Source organism: Astyanax mexicanus, chromosome 2 (genome assembly GCF_023375975.1).
Source record: "Astyanax mexicanus isolate ESR-SI-001 chromosome 2, AstMex3_surface, whole genome shotgun sequence".
NCBI lineage: Eukaryota > Metazoa > Chordata > Actinopteri > Characiformes > Acestrorhamphidae > Astyanax > Astyanax mexicanus.
The window spans coordinates 25,989,374-26,004,180 of NC_064409.1; the positions used below are offsets into that span (position 1 = coordinate 25,989,374).

The 14,807-nt window shown below is 41.6% G+C and overlaps 2 protein-coding genes across 2 annotated transcripts in view; one reads left to right on the top strand and one right to left on the bottom strand.

The window, feature by feature from the left end:
- Positions 1-14,807, top strand: part of rps16 (ribosomal protein S16) — a 1,145,183-nt gene that overhangs the window by 1,020,657 nt on the left and 109,719 nt on the right. The window lies entirely within an intron of this gene.
- Positions 1-14,807, bottom strand: part of nav3 (neuron navigator 3) — a 357,961-nt gene that overhangs the window by 321,595 nt on the left and 21,559 nt on the right. The gene's annotated exons all lie outside the window — the stretch shown is intronic.

Below are 14,807 nucleotides of genomic sequence, written 5' to 3' on the forward strand. Positions count from 1 at the left end.
AGCCCTGAAGGTCACAGAAATTCTCTCTCTCTGTTTCATTTCAGTGGGGAGCTGTTTGAGGGGTGAGAGAGGTCAGGCCAGGGAGGTGCCATTATGAGGACATGCACACACACACACACACACACACACCCAACACGCACACAAAACACACACAAAACACACAAAAACACACACACATTTAAACACACACACAAACACACACACAAACTGTTACACACATGCTCACGTATAAACACACTGTGCACACTGCAGTGTGATATGGGGGTGCTGTGCACCTCTGAAGCTAAAGATAGATTTTTTTTTCTAGATATTTCTCTGTTGTCATTGATGTTCTGTCTGCAGCTGTGATATGTAGCATGTTGCATGGGTAACCATAGCACACAACATAACATGCTTTATGTGCAGGCAGCTTCATGTATCAGGGTGATATAGGCTGAATAGGTGGGGCTAAACTGATATAGGCTGAATAGGTGGGGCTCAACTGATATAGGCTGAATAGGTGGGGCTCAACTGATATAGGCTGAATAGGTGGGGCTAAACTGATATAGGCTGAATAGGTGGGGCTAAAGTGATATAGGCTGAATAGGTGGGGCTAAAGTGATATAGGCTGAATAGGTGGGGCTAAAGTGATATAGGCTGAATAGGTGGGGCTAAAGTGATATAGGCTGAATAGGTGGGGCTAAACTGATATAGGCTGAATAGGTGGGGCTAAACTGATATAGGCTGAATAGGTGGGGCTAAACTGATATAGGCTGAATAGGTGGGGCTAAAGTGATATAGGCTGAATAGGTGGGGCTAAACTGATATAGGCTGAATAGGTGGGGCTAAACTGATATAGGCTGAATAGGTGGGGCTAAACTGATATAGGCTGAATAGGTGGGGCTAAACTGATATAGGCTGAATAGGTGGGGCTAAACTGATATAGGCTGAATGAGTGGGGCTAAACTGATATAGGCTGAATGAGTGGGGCTAAACTGATATAGGCTGAATGAGTGGGGCTAAACTGATATAGGCTGAATGAGTGGGGCTAAACTGATATAGGCTGAATGGTTGGAGCTAAACTGCTGCTAATCCTAACGAAAAGGCCACAGCAAGCCCACCTGAACACCACGCTCCCCCAGTTCACGTGTGAAACAGGTTTTCCCAGCTCAGTTGTGCACCTGCTGAGGAGCCTGTTAAAGGTACTCTGGTAATAGGAGACTCTATCGTCCAACACGGGAAATTTACTACTAAAATTTGCTACTTTTTTAACAGCAACAGTTACCTGTTTACCGGGAGCCAGAGCACCGGACATTAGTGGCAACCTTAGACTGTTAGGGAATACGATATATCTGAGGGTAGTCATTCATGTAGGGGCCAATAATATTAATGTGTGTTAGTCTGAAGTGACTAAGGCTAATATTAAATATTACTGAACCGCTGGGTGTCCAAGTGGTGGGGAAGGGCTAAACAGTTGCAACAGTCCAACACAAGACTGAATGGGTGGGGCTGAACTGATGTTGGCTGAAGGGTGGAGCAAGATATGAGCTTTTTAAGGGTTAAGTCTGCCTCACCCCAGGGCATGTCCCTTAAACGATAGACCCTAGAGGAATAGAGGGCCTCATAAATCTCCATTAGGTGGAGTGCGGGTGCAGACAGTCCAGTCCAGTGAACAGGAACAGTCTGGAACTGCCGCTGAATCAATCCTCCACACATTCACCAATTACACACTCGCTGTTCAGCCTGCAGTTTATTCCCCTCTGCAGGAGATCAGACTGAAACAGCGGACAGATAATGCTCTGGACATGGCACATGCCAATACACGCCACAACTGAGCTTAGCTTAGCTTATCTTAGCTTAGAAAAACTGGAAACATGCACCAACCTGTCTCAAATAAAACTCACTATAACCCAATTATCATCAAATAAATATAGCTTATTTTATGTATTTAAACTGGTTTCAGGAAAAAAATACTTTACTCATGTCTTTTGCTCCCATAGCAACACCGTCTACCAAATTTTTAATGGGTCAGATAGACTGAGGACAATTTCTGTACAATAAAAGTTATTGTTAAATATTTCATGCCTTTTCATGCCTATGCACATGGCAGTTTTATAGTTTACATGACAAGTCAATTGGTTTAAATGACAATTTTCTTAGTTTTAATGACAACTGAATATGTTTAAAAGGCAATTCCTAACTAATGACTGCTTATTTTGAAATGGCAAAGTTACACCCTGTACAAGGTGCGTTAGGATGCTCATTGCTATCTTACAACCCCCCGTCAACAGTCAATTTTTATTATTTGGGTCGTTTAAATAGCAACATAACTGATGAATATATCTACGCTGATCGTTGTGGTGGTTTTAGATACATTTCTAGTGTGTTGCTATATTGGCAGCGGAAAACACAGGTGCGCTACTGACTGATTTAAACCCTGACAACAGTCAACCATTAGACGTTCATTGCTATCTTGGCAATGTAGGTTACTCATTACACGCACAAAAGCAAGCAACAGCCCACAAATCCAACTTTTACCTCAACAATAAAAGATAAAGAGAATGACAGAATAAAATAACATTTAAAATAAATAAAATAACAGTTTCCTCTGCTGAGAACAAAAACGTGCTGCGCTGTTAAAATACTAAAACACCTAAAACAAAGTTAAAGCACACCTCCTAAAATTAATGGCAACATTCACACTAATTGATTTATTTCACATTACGCCCAAAACACACCCATGATTAATTAATCATGAGAGTAAAAACATGCTTTATGAGCATTTCAAGCCATGCAATTGTATTTTTTGCATCTTCACAATATCAAACACACACTGACTCCTAAATAAAGCTGCACAGTGCACAGTTGACGGCTCACCTATAGATCACTAAAGAGCCCAATGTGTTTAGATGGGAAAGCTGAAACAGATTTTAAACGTGTCGAGTTCCTTGTTGAAAACTATTAATAATGTTGCTGAAATACGTTTTTCAAGAAACTAAAACTAAACAGTGTTGAACCATTTGATGTGTTTACACAACTACTTGTTAAATTTACATTAGCCCTGTGGCACAGTTTTTACTGTTCCAGTATAGGAGAGATCAGATGAGTCTACTGCTTTATTTTGGTAAACGTTAACTAACTAAATCAGTGAAAGTTGCAGAGTGCCTGTATCAGTGTGTGACCACCAGTGTGTATTATTTGGTGAGCTTCAGTCACTGCAGTGTGCAACCAACCGAAATAAATGAAAAAGATATACAATATACAATATACAGAATACAAACTTAAACTCGGGTACAGACTTCAAAACAGCCAGAAATCCATTTTCAGCCGTATGGTTTGCAACAGTTCTTCAGGTTCCAGCTGGGAGAACATATGGACCAAAGGAAACAGAACGTCATTTCTGCACATTAACGAGTTGAATGATGCTCAGAAGAAGAGAGGTGTCAGCATGTGTGTCAAGAGGCTATTTGATACAGAAACGAGGATCTAAGTGTTCTTCCTGAAATACAGCACTGGAGAAAGTCTCCTTTAAGCTCAATACATATGAAGTAAATATACAGAGGATGCAGAGACCTACAGTCTTGTAAAAATAAAACTTAAGCAGAGAGTCGTCCCTGGACAGTGGAGACAGTTACTCCAACAAAAGTAGGATAAACTCTTTTTAATATTTTTTTTTAAGATTTCAGAAGAAGTAGTAAACAAACAAATGTCCCGTATTTACTCATCTATTTATTAATTAAATTTATATTTATAAACATGAAACATATGTACATTCTAATACACATTCTAAAGTACTCAATTTAACCAAAAAAACATTAAATATGGTTTGTGCAAAAGTAATGGCACATTAAACACACTATATATTAGTGTTATATGGGCGTGCTGTGAACTGCTGGTGTCAGTAGCTCTGAGGTCAAATATTGATTGCTTTCCAGATCAATGATGTCCTGCCTGTAGGTGTGACATGAAGCATGTTGCGTAGGTAACCATAGGCAACCATGCAACATGCTTCATGTGTCAGGGTGCAGCAGGGAGACGCGGAGGCAGATGCAACAGCGAATAAAAACTGATTAACAAACAAAGAAAACAAACAAACATACAAACAATTAAACCAACAAGTAAACAAGGAGTAAACTTTACACAAAGAAACATGCAACCTGACTGATGTAAAATTCACAAGAACTGACAATTGAACACAAATATATATGGAAGGACGCAGGAAACAGGAAAGGAGTACACAGAGGGGAACACAGAGCAGGGACAGAGGAGAAAGGTGAAAAAATCATATAGAAGTGCAGGAAATAGAAAGACAGACAGGAGAAGACACAGAACAGAATGAGAACATGACATCAATCATGAGCAGACTTTCTTTATCAACAGCATAAAAATATCAATACAGCAAATGTTGCTGTAATAAAAAATAAAATGTCAAAAAAAAAAAAAATGGAAATGTATTAATGTTTCCCACATGATAAAGGCTGCAGATCCAGGGGGTTATCAACATAGGGAATTGTGGTGAACTGAGATTCCGGTGGTCTTGTCCAATATATGGAGTTTCAGGGTGCCTCCGTGTCTATGTTACCTTCTGGCTCTCTCCCATTAGTTAGGCTGTTTTATTTAGATCTGCAGGAGTCATTAGCCACACTCTGATAATGTTTTATATTTTCGGTTTTCCATGAATCCAGTTAAAACTAATTCCATCTCTCTGCCTTCCTCCGAGTTACTGACTGCCCACCTGTCTGACCCAACACTGATGGAAGTTAGGCTTCACCGTCACCCACCCAGCTGCCATAGTATCCGCCACAATTTATGTCACAGATTATGCCACCTGTCCTGGACTAGTTGCTCACTCTTCACTATCGACTATACTAAAGTTTACATGAACCCTAGTAATAGTAACTAGTAACTAGTAATATTCTATGTGCTTTCACTGCTATTATAATATATTAGACCCATGTGGAAGTATAATAACTTTATTTTAGGAGCCAAAACATTAAGACTAAGTTTTGCATTGTGTGTGTGTGTGTATAAATAGATTATTAACTTGAAAAAAAAATGCATATATGTATATATTGCCGTTAAACAGTAATAAGTTGTCGTAAGTGTTTTTGTACTGTTTATAAGACCCAAATTGCTTACATTTACACCATTTGTTTATATGCAGAAAATAGGTGTACTGTCGCTTTAAGAGAGACGGCACTGGTGCTCTGCCTGGACGTGTTTTGGGCAGTGCTGAGTGAGCTGCGTTTTTGGATGCTAGTAACAACACAGTTTTCTTACAGTGTTTGTGTTGTAGTGCAGTATTGCATCACGTGTTTGGAACAACTATGGTTTAAAAGTTTTAGATTTTTTTTTTATTATTATTTTTAGACCAGCCTGGAATAAACAGCAGTTGTTTTTTTAATTTTACAAATTTTTTTCGGAAGACGCAGACAGGAGTAAAGAAGTTGCTTCAGCCACTACTCAGCTCACACATTTATCGTTCATTTATGAATTGTCTGACCAGAGGAGGATGAGTCCCTCCTTATACCCTCCTGTACTTTCCTCCAGAGTTTTTCCTTGCCCCTGTTACTCACTGGGGTTTCTATGTTCTATGATTCATGTTTTATTATTTGTCTGATTCTCTGTGCTGCTAATACATTTCTCCAATGCTGCTGTGCAACAAAATTAGCTGTAAAAAAGCACTATACACATTTCATTTGTTTTGAATTGTCCAACCCTGTTCATATACACCCCAGTTCCAACCACTAGCTGACCCTGGATTGCCAACCTAGACAGCAGTCCTAATTAGAGCATGGTTTCTACACCGCGGGACGCTGTTCTCATTACGATTTCATACTCTGTCCGATCTGTCAGCGACTGACCATTGATCCCGCTGATGATGGAGCAGCAGGCTGAACCACTCCAGTCGAGGTGGTGGAGTGAAACCAGGCAGCACACTGATAACAACAAACACTCTGCAGAGTGACCGATATCACCACAAGTCACGCCACACTGACCCGGCCAGGCACAGAGCCAGCCAGCACTGGACTGAATAAAACAGTCATAAACACCAGGGACAGAGCGGTATGGATACTGCCACTGATAAAGATTTTAACAGCAGAAAATAAAGTGGAGTTATGTATTATAACAAAATTTTGGGAGTGATCCACGCCCTCACTCCTCCCACATCCTTCCCTATTTAAACCGTCACTTCCTCTCTACCTGCTCATTGAACAAACCTCGCACCCACCTCCTCCCCATCTTCCTCCTTCTATAATTTTATTCTCTTCTCGTGTTTCTCTTCATGTGAGGGGGGGGCTTCGGCTTCACGCTTTACAGTGAAGGTGCCCCGAACTCCACCCCAATACTCTGAGTTCGCCCCCCTCTTTTCTTCTTCTCTGCCCAGTCAAGGGTGTGGGTCAATACTAGCAAATTCAGATTTAAATCTTTATGGGCAATACTGGTGCTACACTAATAATAATATGGTATATGTGCCTGTACTGACACCTAAATACAATATCCTATCAGTGCTGAAACTGGCATTAAAATACAGTTTCATAACTGTAACATTTACACCGCGTTCCAAGTTATTATGCAAATTGGATTTAAGTGTCATAAAGATACATTTTTTTGTTTCTCAATCTCATGGATGGTATTGTGTCTCGGGGCTCTTTGGATCACTGAAATCAATCTCAGACACCTGTGATAATTAGTTTACCAGGTGAGCCCAATTAAAGGAAAACTACTTAAGAAGGATGTTCCACATTATTAAGCAGGCCACAGGTTTCAAGCAACATGGGAAAGAAAAAGAATCTCTGCTGCTGAAAAGCGTTAAATAGTGCAATGCCTTGGACAAGGTATCAAAATATTAGATATTTCACAAAAACTTAAGCGTGATCATCGTACTGTGAAGAGATCTGTGGCTGCTTCACAGACGGGTTTGTGCAGATAAAGGCACAATAAGGAAGGTTTCTGCCAGGCAAGTTGATCAGATTAAGAGAGCAGCTGCTAAAATGCCATTACAAACCAGCAAACAGGTATTTGAAGCTGCTGGTGCCTCTGGAATGCCACAAACCTCGAGGTGTAGGATCCTTCAAAGGCTTGCTGTGGTGCATAAACCTACTAATCGACCGCCCCTAACCCGAGCTCACAAGCAGAAACGGTTGCAGAGACCCTAGACATACATGAAGACTAATTTCCAAACAGCCTTGTTTACTGATGAGTGTCGTGCAACCCTGAATGGTCCAGATGGATGGAGTAGTGGATGCTTGGTAGAAGGCCACCATGACCCAACAAGGCTATAACGTCAGCAAGAAGGGGGCGGAGTCACGTTTTGGGTCAGAATAATGGGGAGGGAGCTGGTAGCCTTGTCCCTGAAGGTGTGAAAATGACCTCAGCAAACTATATAGAGTTTTGTCTTCATGCATGACAATGCACCATGTCATACTGCAAAGAATACCTCTGTGTCATTGGCTGCTATGGGCATAAAAGGAGAGAAAGTCATGGTGTGACCTCAACCCTATAGAGAACCTTTGGAGTATCATCAAGCACAAGATATCTGAGGGTGAGAGGCAGTTCACCTCAAAACTGCAGCTCTGCTCTTCTCTGACATCATGCAAATAAATTCAAGCAGAAACTCAACAAAAACTCACAAGTTCAATGGATGCAGGAATTGTGAAGGTAATATTAAAGAGCGGTTTCTATGTTACCATGTAACTTGGCCTATTATGATGTTTTTTGATTGAAATAGCTTTTGATTTCAGTGAATGTGAAATCCTCCTAATGCTGCAAATCCAACAAATGACCATTTTCAGTTCTTTACAACCTATAAAATGTTTTAAAACTCTGTTGTGCCTAATAACTTGGACCAGTGCATTTTGATTTTTGATTTTTTTGAAGAATATACTGTTATCATCTGAAGGTTTGTTCAACGGGTGATGACTTTTATAATATTGACTGTCATTTGCATCGACCATTTAGGAAAATCAGGGAAAAATATCATTTGCATAACAATTTGTGTTGCATAGGTGCTGATATTGGCACTTAAATGCAATATTGCTATTGGTAGACTGATAAAAAAGTACTTTACAGGTATATATAGGTTTAAATATGATGATTTACACGTACTACGGCAGTAACAGTTTGGTTTGATTTTTACACTCTATACCTTGAATATTTTTAAACAATACTATAGGTGCATAATGAGGGAATATTAGACAGTTTATAGTTTCCGCTACATATATGCTACGGCACAAAGGTTTTAGAAAACTCCTATTGTTTAGTTGTTCAGTAGCAGTGAAACTAAGACAGTCAGATGGTGTAGGAAACAATGTTCGCCACTCTCTGCTTTCACTTGTAATTTCTTTAAAGAAAAGACTTATACTGTCATTAGTTACATAGTTATCTGTGTTTATGTATCTTTTCTAGTTATTATGATACAAGTGTAACTATGTAGTGTTGTGTAAATGTATAAATAACACAGCCACTGCTGAAAAATGCTGCAGAAATGTTAGGGTTTGATATATACAAGGCCAGTATAAAGTAAAAGAAGAAAAAAAGAAACATTAAATGGATGTGAATGGCTTTGTAGTAGACCTGTGTAATAGTTCCTGTACTTGTTATGTGCTCCATAAATGAACTGTGATTAAACACACTTTTTGGAAAGCTGAGTTTAATTTCACTAAACACAACCATGCCTGATTACTGCCAGACCTGTAGATTTAGGAAATCACTTAAACAGAATCTGTCTGACAACATGAAGCAGCTAAAAGATCTCAAAAAGCAAGATATTATGCAGAAATTCATAAACAGATCAGAAAACAAACCCATTGACATCTATCAGTCTGGAAAAGCTTACAAAATCATTTGTAAGGCTTTGGGATTCTCTTATTCACAAATGGAGAAAACATGGAACACTGATGAACCTTCCCAGGAGTGACCAGCAGACCAAAATTATTCCAAAAGGGCATGAACAACTCATCCAGGAGGTCACAAAAGAACCCAGAACAACAGTTAAAGAACTTCAGATGTCACTCGCCTCAGTTAAGGTCAGTGTGTGAATGATTCAATAATAAGAAAGAGACTGGTCCAAAATGCTATCCATGGGAGATTTTGAAGGCAAAGGTTATTAGTTAAAAGGGACAAACATTTTTTCTCACAAGGCTAGATTGGTTTGGATAGTGTTTTTCCTTTAAAAAATAGAATTATCATTTATAAGGTGCTTTTTATATTTACTCAGGATATCTTTGTCTGATTTTTTAAAAGTTTATTTGATAATCTGAAAAATATCAGTATGACAAAAAAGCAAAAACAAAAGAAATCTGTAATGGGGGGGGCAACCCCCTGCTGCTGGTGCTGGGCTGGACTGGTTGGAGGTGAAACACCAGCAGAGCGATTCTGGGGAAAAACAAGCATCAATAATCAAACCCGGTGTACAGCGGCTGTTATCTCCTCAGGCCAGAGATGCCACTCAGCCTCTAATTCCACTGTGTATTGATGAGCGAGTGTGTGTGTGTCTGTGTGTGTCTATGTGTGTGTGTGTGTGTGTGTGTGTGTGTGTGTGTGTGTGTGAGAGGTCTATACACTGTGGGTATAAAGTGACTCTGAAATGGCAGCACATTCAGATCATAGCTCTGAAACAAAATGCTGTATCTGGGCTGAACCTCAAGTTATATGATTTTTCTAACACTGATGGACATTTTGAACACCGGTAAAACCTAATATTTACTCAGCTGATCAGCTCATCCACCAGAATACCATCCTAGCAGACCTCAGTAGCCAGAACACCAGCCTTTCAGCACTAAGAATCAAAGTCAATCAGCACTAAGTAGCAAAAGGATGGTGACCTAGGTAGCAAGTAACAAGAATGCCAGACAATCAACTGATCATCATTATAAGCACTCATTAGCAGAATGCCACTGACCAGCACTTAGAAGCCAGGGTGCCAATATTAGTAGTTAATCAACATTAGTATTCAGAGGCGCCGAGTGGTCCAGTGGTCTAAAGCGCTGCCACTATGAGCGGGAGGTCGCAGGTTTGAACCCCAGCTCATGCAGCTTTGCCATCAAGCTGCCGGCACTCAGAGGGAGCAAAATTGGCCCTGCTCCCTCCGGACGGGTAGATGGCGCTCTCTCCCCATCATGCTTAAAGGTGGCGCCAGACGGCATGAGGCGTCTGTGAGCAGATGAATCTGAACCTGACCGCTGTGCTTTCCTCTGAGCACTAGCCGCTCAGGCAGTGATTCATCAGCAGCAGCTCGAAAAAAAAGGTGTGACTGACTTCACAAGTGTCGGAGGAGGCGTGTGCTCGTGCGCTACCTCCAAGGTCGCAAGTGCCACTGGTGATGGGGATGCACAAAGGGGTGGGACAATTGGATAACCAAATTGGAAGAAAATGGAGACAAAACAGAAATAAAATTATAAAAAAAAAAAAATAAAAAAAAAACATTAGTTGTCAGAATGCCTGCCAACCACCCCTATGGATCCAGAATACCAGCTGATATGCACTTAGTAGCAGTAATGCCAGTTAATCAGCACCCAGAACTTGAGGTCAGTAAGCACCCAGTAGCCTAAATGCCAGCCAATCTGTGCACCAGCAGCCAAAACGGCTGTCAGTCATTGGAGGTGATGGTGTGTACCGGGGTAATGGTAAAGATGCTAAGGTAATGAAGTGCTGTAAGAAGCGTGGTGCTGTAGACTGACCTGTACAAGTAAAGAGTGAATGAAAGCGTGTGATTGGATGGCAGTGAGGCTGTGGACGCAGTAAGGTTGATCACCAGAGCGGCGCATTGCAGGAGCAAATGTCAGACAGAAATTGGCGAGACCTTTTTAAATTCCTGAGGAGTCGGAGGAGCCCGAGTGAACGAGGCTCGACAGCTGTGGGTGAAGGTCACAGCCGGAAGGACTGCGCTACATAATCACATCCACTTTCACACTATTTAATTACTTCAGAACTGGACTGAGGGCCAGAACGCCTCGGCTGAACCCGGCCAGACACCACGTCTGTTTCCTTACCCAGCTGAACACTCATCCTTAATAAACCAAACCTGGAAATCATCCAGGAAACACACGTATAACATTAGCCAATACATTAAAAACATTTGGTTGTTTTCAATCTTATTGTTTAAACAGTTCTGACCTGTCGAGGCATAATCCGCAGGTCAGTGTACTTAAGCTTACATGGGATGTGGCAAAAATCATGGGACACAATAGTTCCGGTCCAATGACATTTGGCATTTTAATGTAGAGTGGACACACTATCAAACTATGAAGGAATGAACATTAAGTTTTGAAGTAAACAAAAAGTGTTAAACAAAATATGTTTTATAATTTAGATGATTTGATGCCAACTTTACCCACTCTTGGCTTATTCTCTCAGTTGGCTTCATGAGATAGAACCTGTAATGGTTCTCCAAATGTCTTAAAGGAGTTCTAGTAGTGCTGAGCTCCTGTTAACTGCTTTTTGTTTCTTTCATTCTGAGCTTCAACTCCCAAACCCAAACCAACTGGGTTAGATTTGTATGTCAGGTGTTTGTGAAGACTAAACACTTACTGCATATGTGTTCCTTTAGTCGTTTTTAAAAACTGTAATATTACTCTGCAGTGCAGTAAATAAAACAACAAAACAAATACACAGCCTGGCCAAACAAAAAAAGGTCACACACTCAAAAACTTGGTTGTGTCATGCATTCACTGTGGCAAACTTTCTATAAGCTTGTCACAAGATTCCAGTGTTGCATTTATTTTTCGCCAAGATCTTGCAGCATTGATGATGGTAGAGTCTGACCACTGCACAGAGTAAGTCTTCTCCAGCACATCCCAAAGATTCTCAATGAGGTTAAGACCTGTGGTGAACTCTCTTAATCCATGTGTGTAAATGATGATATCATGCTCCCTGAATCACTCTTTCACAATTCCAGCCCCATCAATCCTGACATTATCATCTTGGAATATGGCCGTGTCATCAGGGAAGAAAAAAATTAATTGATGGAATAACCTGGTCTATATTCAGTATATTCAGGTAGTCAGCTGACCTCATTCTTTCAGCACATACTGTTGCTGAACCCAGACCTGACCAACTGCAGCAACAACCCCAGATTATTTACTTACTTAAATCCAGGTGGTGACTTTTTTGTCCAGGCAGTATATTAACAAAAATATGGTATTGCATATTTGATCAATATTATACTGCCATAACATTAAAATCAATACTGTGTAGATTCCTATTTTGATTAATGTTATTGAAGTTTAATACTGGATAATAACAGTATTAGCAGTTTATTCTACATATTAATAATATGCTCCTATTAAATTCTGGATTTTAAAGGTATTAGAAACTAAGACTGAACTAGATTGCAGTTCCTACAGAAACTGCGAGTGTGATTGCAGTGCTGGCTGGTATCTACTATGGTGTTGCTAAGGTGTTGCTAGGTGGTTGCTAAGGTGTGGCTATGGTATCCGGGGTGGTTGCTAAGGTGTTGCTAAGTGGTTGCTAGGTGGTTGCTAAAGTGTTGCTAGGCGGTTGCTAAGGTGTTGCTGTGGTATCCGGGGTGGTTGCTAAGGTGTTGCTAGGTGGTTGCTAGGTGGTTGCTAAGGTGTTCCTAGGCGGTTGCTAAGGTGTTGCTATGGTATCCGGGGTGGTTGCTAAGGTGTTGCTAGGTGGTTGCTAGGGTGTTGCTAGGCGGTTGCTAAGGTGTTGCTATGGTATCCAGGGTGGTTGCTACGGTGTTGCTAGGTGGTTGCTAGGTGGTTGCTAGGCTGTTGCTAGGCGGTTGCTAAGGTGTTGCTATGGTATCCGGGGTGGTTGCTAAGGTGTTGCTAGGAGGTTGCTAAGGTGTTGCTAGGCGGTTGCTAAGGTGTTGCTATGGTATCCGGGGTGGTTGCTAAGGTGTTGCTAAGGTGTTGCTAGGCGGTTGCTAAGGTGTTGCTAGGCGGTTGCTAAGGTGTTGCTATGGTATCCGGGGTGGTTGCTAAGGTGTTGCTAGGTGGTTGCTAGGTGGTTGCTAAGGTGTTGCTATGGTATCCGGGGTGGTTGCTAAGGTGTTGCTAGGTGGTTGCTAGGTGGTTGCTATGGTGTTGCTAGGCGGCTGCTAAGGTGTTGCTATGGTATCCGGGGTGGTTGCTAAGGTGTTACTAGGTGGTTGCTAGGGTGTTGCTAGGCAGTTGCTAAGGTGTTGCTATGGTATCCGGGGTGGTTGCTAAGGCGTTGCTAGGTGGTTGCTAGGTGGTTGCTAGGGTGTTGCTATGGTATCCGGGGTGGTTGCTAAGGTGTTGCTAGGTAGTTGCTAGGTGGTTGCTAAGGTGTTGCTAGGCGGTTGCTAAGGTGTTGCTATGGTATCCGGGGTGGTTGCTAAGGTGTTGCTAGGTGGTTGCTAGGGTGTTGCTAGGCGGTTGCTAAGGTGTTGCTATGGTATCCGGGGTGGTTGCTAAGGTGTTGCTAGGTGGTTGCTAGGTGGTTGCTAAGGTGTTGCTAGGCGGTTGCTAAGGTGTTGCTATGGTATCTGGGGTGGTTGCTAAGGTGTTGCTAGGTGGTTGCTAGGTGGTTGCTAGGATGTTGCTAGGCGGTTGCTAAGGTGTTGCTATGGTATCTGGGGTGGTTGCTAAGGTGTTGCTAGGTGGTTGCTAGGTGGTTGCTAAGGTGTTGCTAGGTGGTTGCTAAGGTGTTGCTATGGTATCTGGGGTGGTTGCTATGGTGTTGCTAAGTGGTTGGTAGGTCACTCCTAAGCAGTTGCTAGGTGGTTGCTAAGGTGTTGCTATGGTATCTGTGGTGGTTGTTATGGTGTTTCTAGGTGGTTGCTAGGTGATGTATATGCATAAATTAGATTAAATGGTGTTTGCACGTTGCTACGCAACGTGCAAATACATCAATCAGCTATGCACGCTAGGTTGCTCTGGCCGTTCGGGGGTGTCCAAACTTTTGACCTATAGCTGCTTTATCCAATAGCTCCTCCATACACTCACTATACTGGTGAACTGGCTCGGGGGGCCGGGGTGTTCAAACTTTTGACCAATAGCTGCTTTATCCAATAGCTGCTCCATACACTCACTATACTGGTGAACTGGCTGGGGGGCTGGGGTGTCCAAACTTTTGACCTAATGCTGTTTTATCCCATAGCTGCTCCATACACTCACAGTACTGGAGTTCTAGCTACCTGTCCTTCGATCTAGCTGCCGTCCTCCGATTGGCCCCATTCATTCCAATGGGGCCACTTCGTACGACAATCGTACGAAATCCGTACGTCGTAACTTTTCGTAACGCATATTTTCGGAAAGAGCTCAATAAGTTCTACAGGTCCTCAATTGGTTTCATCTTCGTATTTCAAAAATTGCGACGTCCACGGGCGTGCAAAGTTCTGCCCATTCATTTTCAATGGGCAAAAAAACGCGTACTTACGAAGTTTTTACGAAAAACGTAAGTCCGATCGGAAAGCTGTATACAAGCCCACCATTCCCGATAAGGACGCACGTTTTCTCTTTTGGACGAAGTCGATATTTCGAAAACTGCGGCACTAGTTAACCGGACAAAAAACAGGTGGAATAATAATAATAATAAGAAGAAGAAGAAGAATAAGACTTAAGAAGAACAATACTGTGATTGCATTACTGCAATCACACTAATTAAAGTTGGTAGAACATTAGGCTACTAGATGTTCATACTGAACATTAATGTTATTAATATTTCATGTGATGTTGAGTGTAAAGGGGATAAATGTTTAGATTTATCGATTTCAGGAAGCAGGCAGCTGAGAGATGAGGAAAGGGCAGAGTTTGAGACAGATTGCCATGGCGACAGCAGAGATGGTTAGCTGATGTTTTGTTGGGTGATTTATGCAGTGAGTCGGCAGTGTT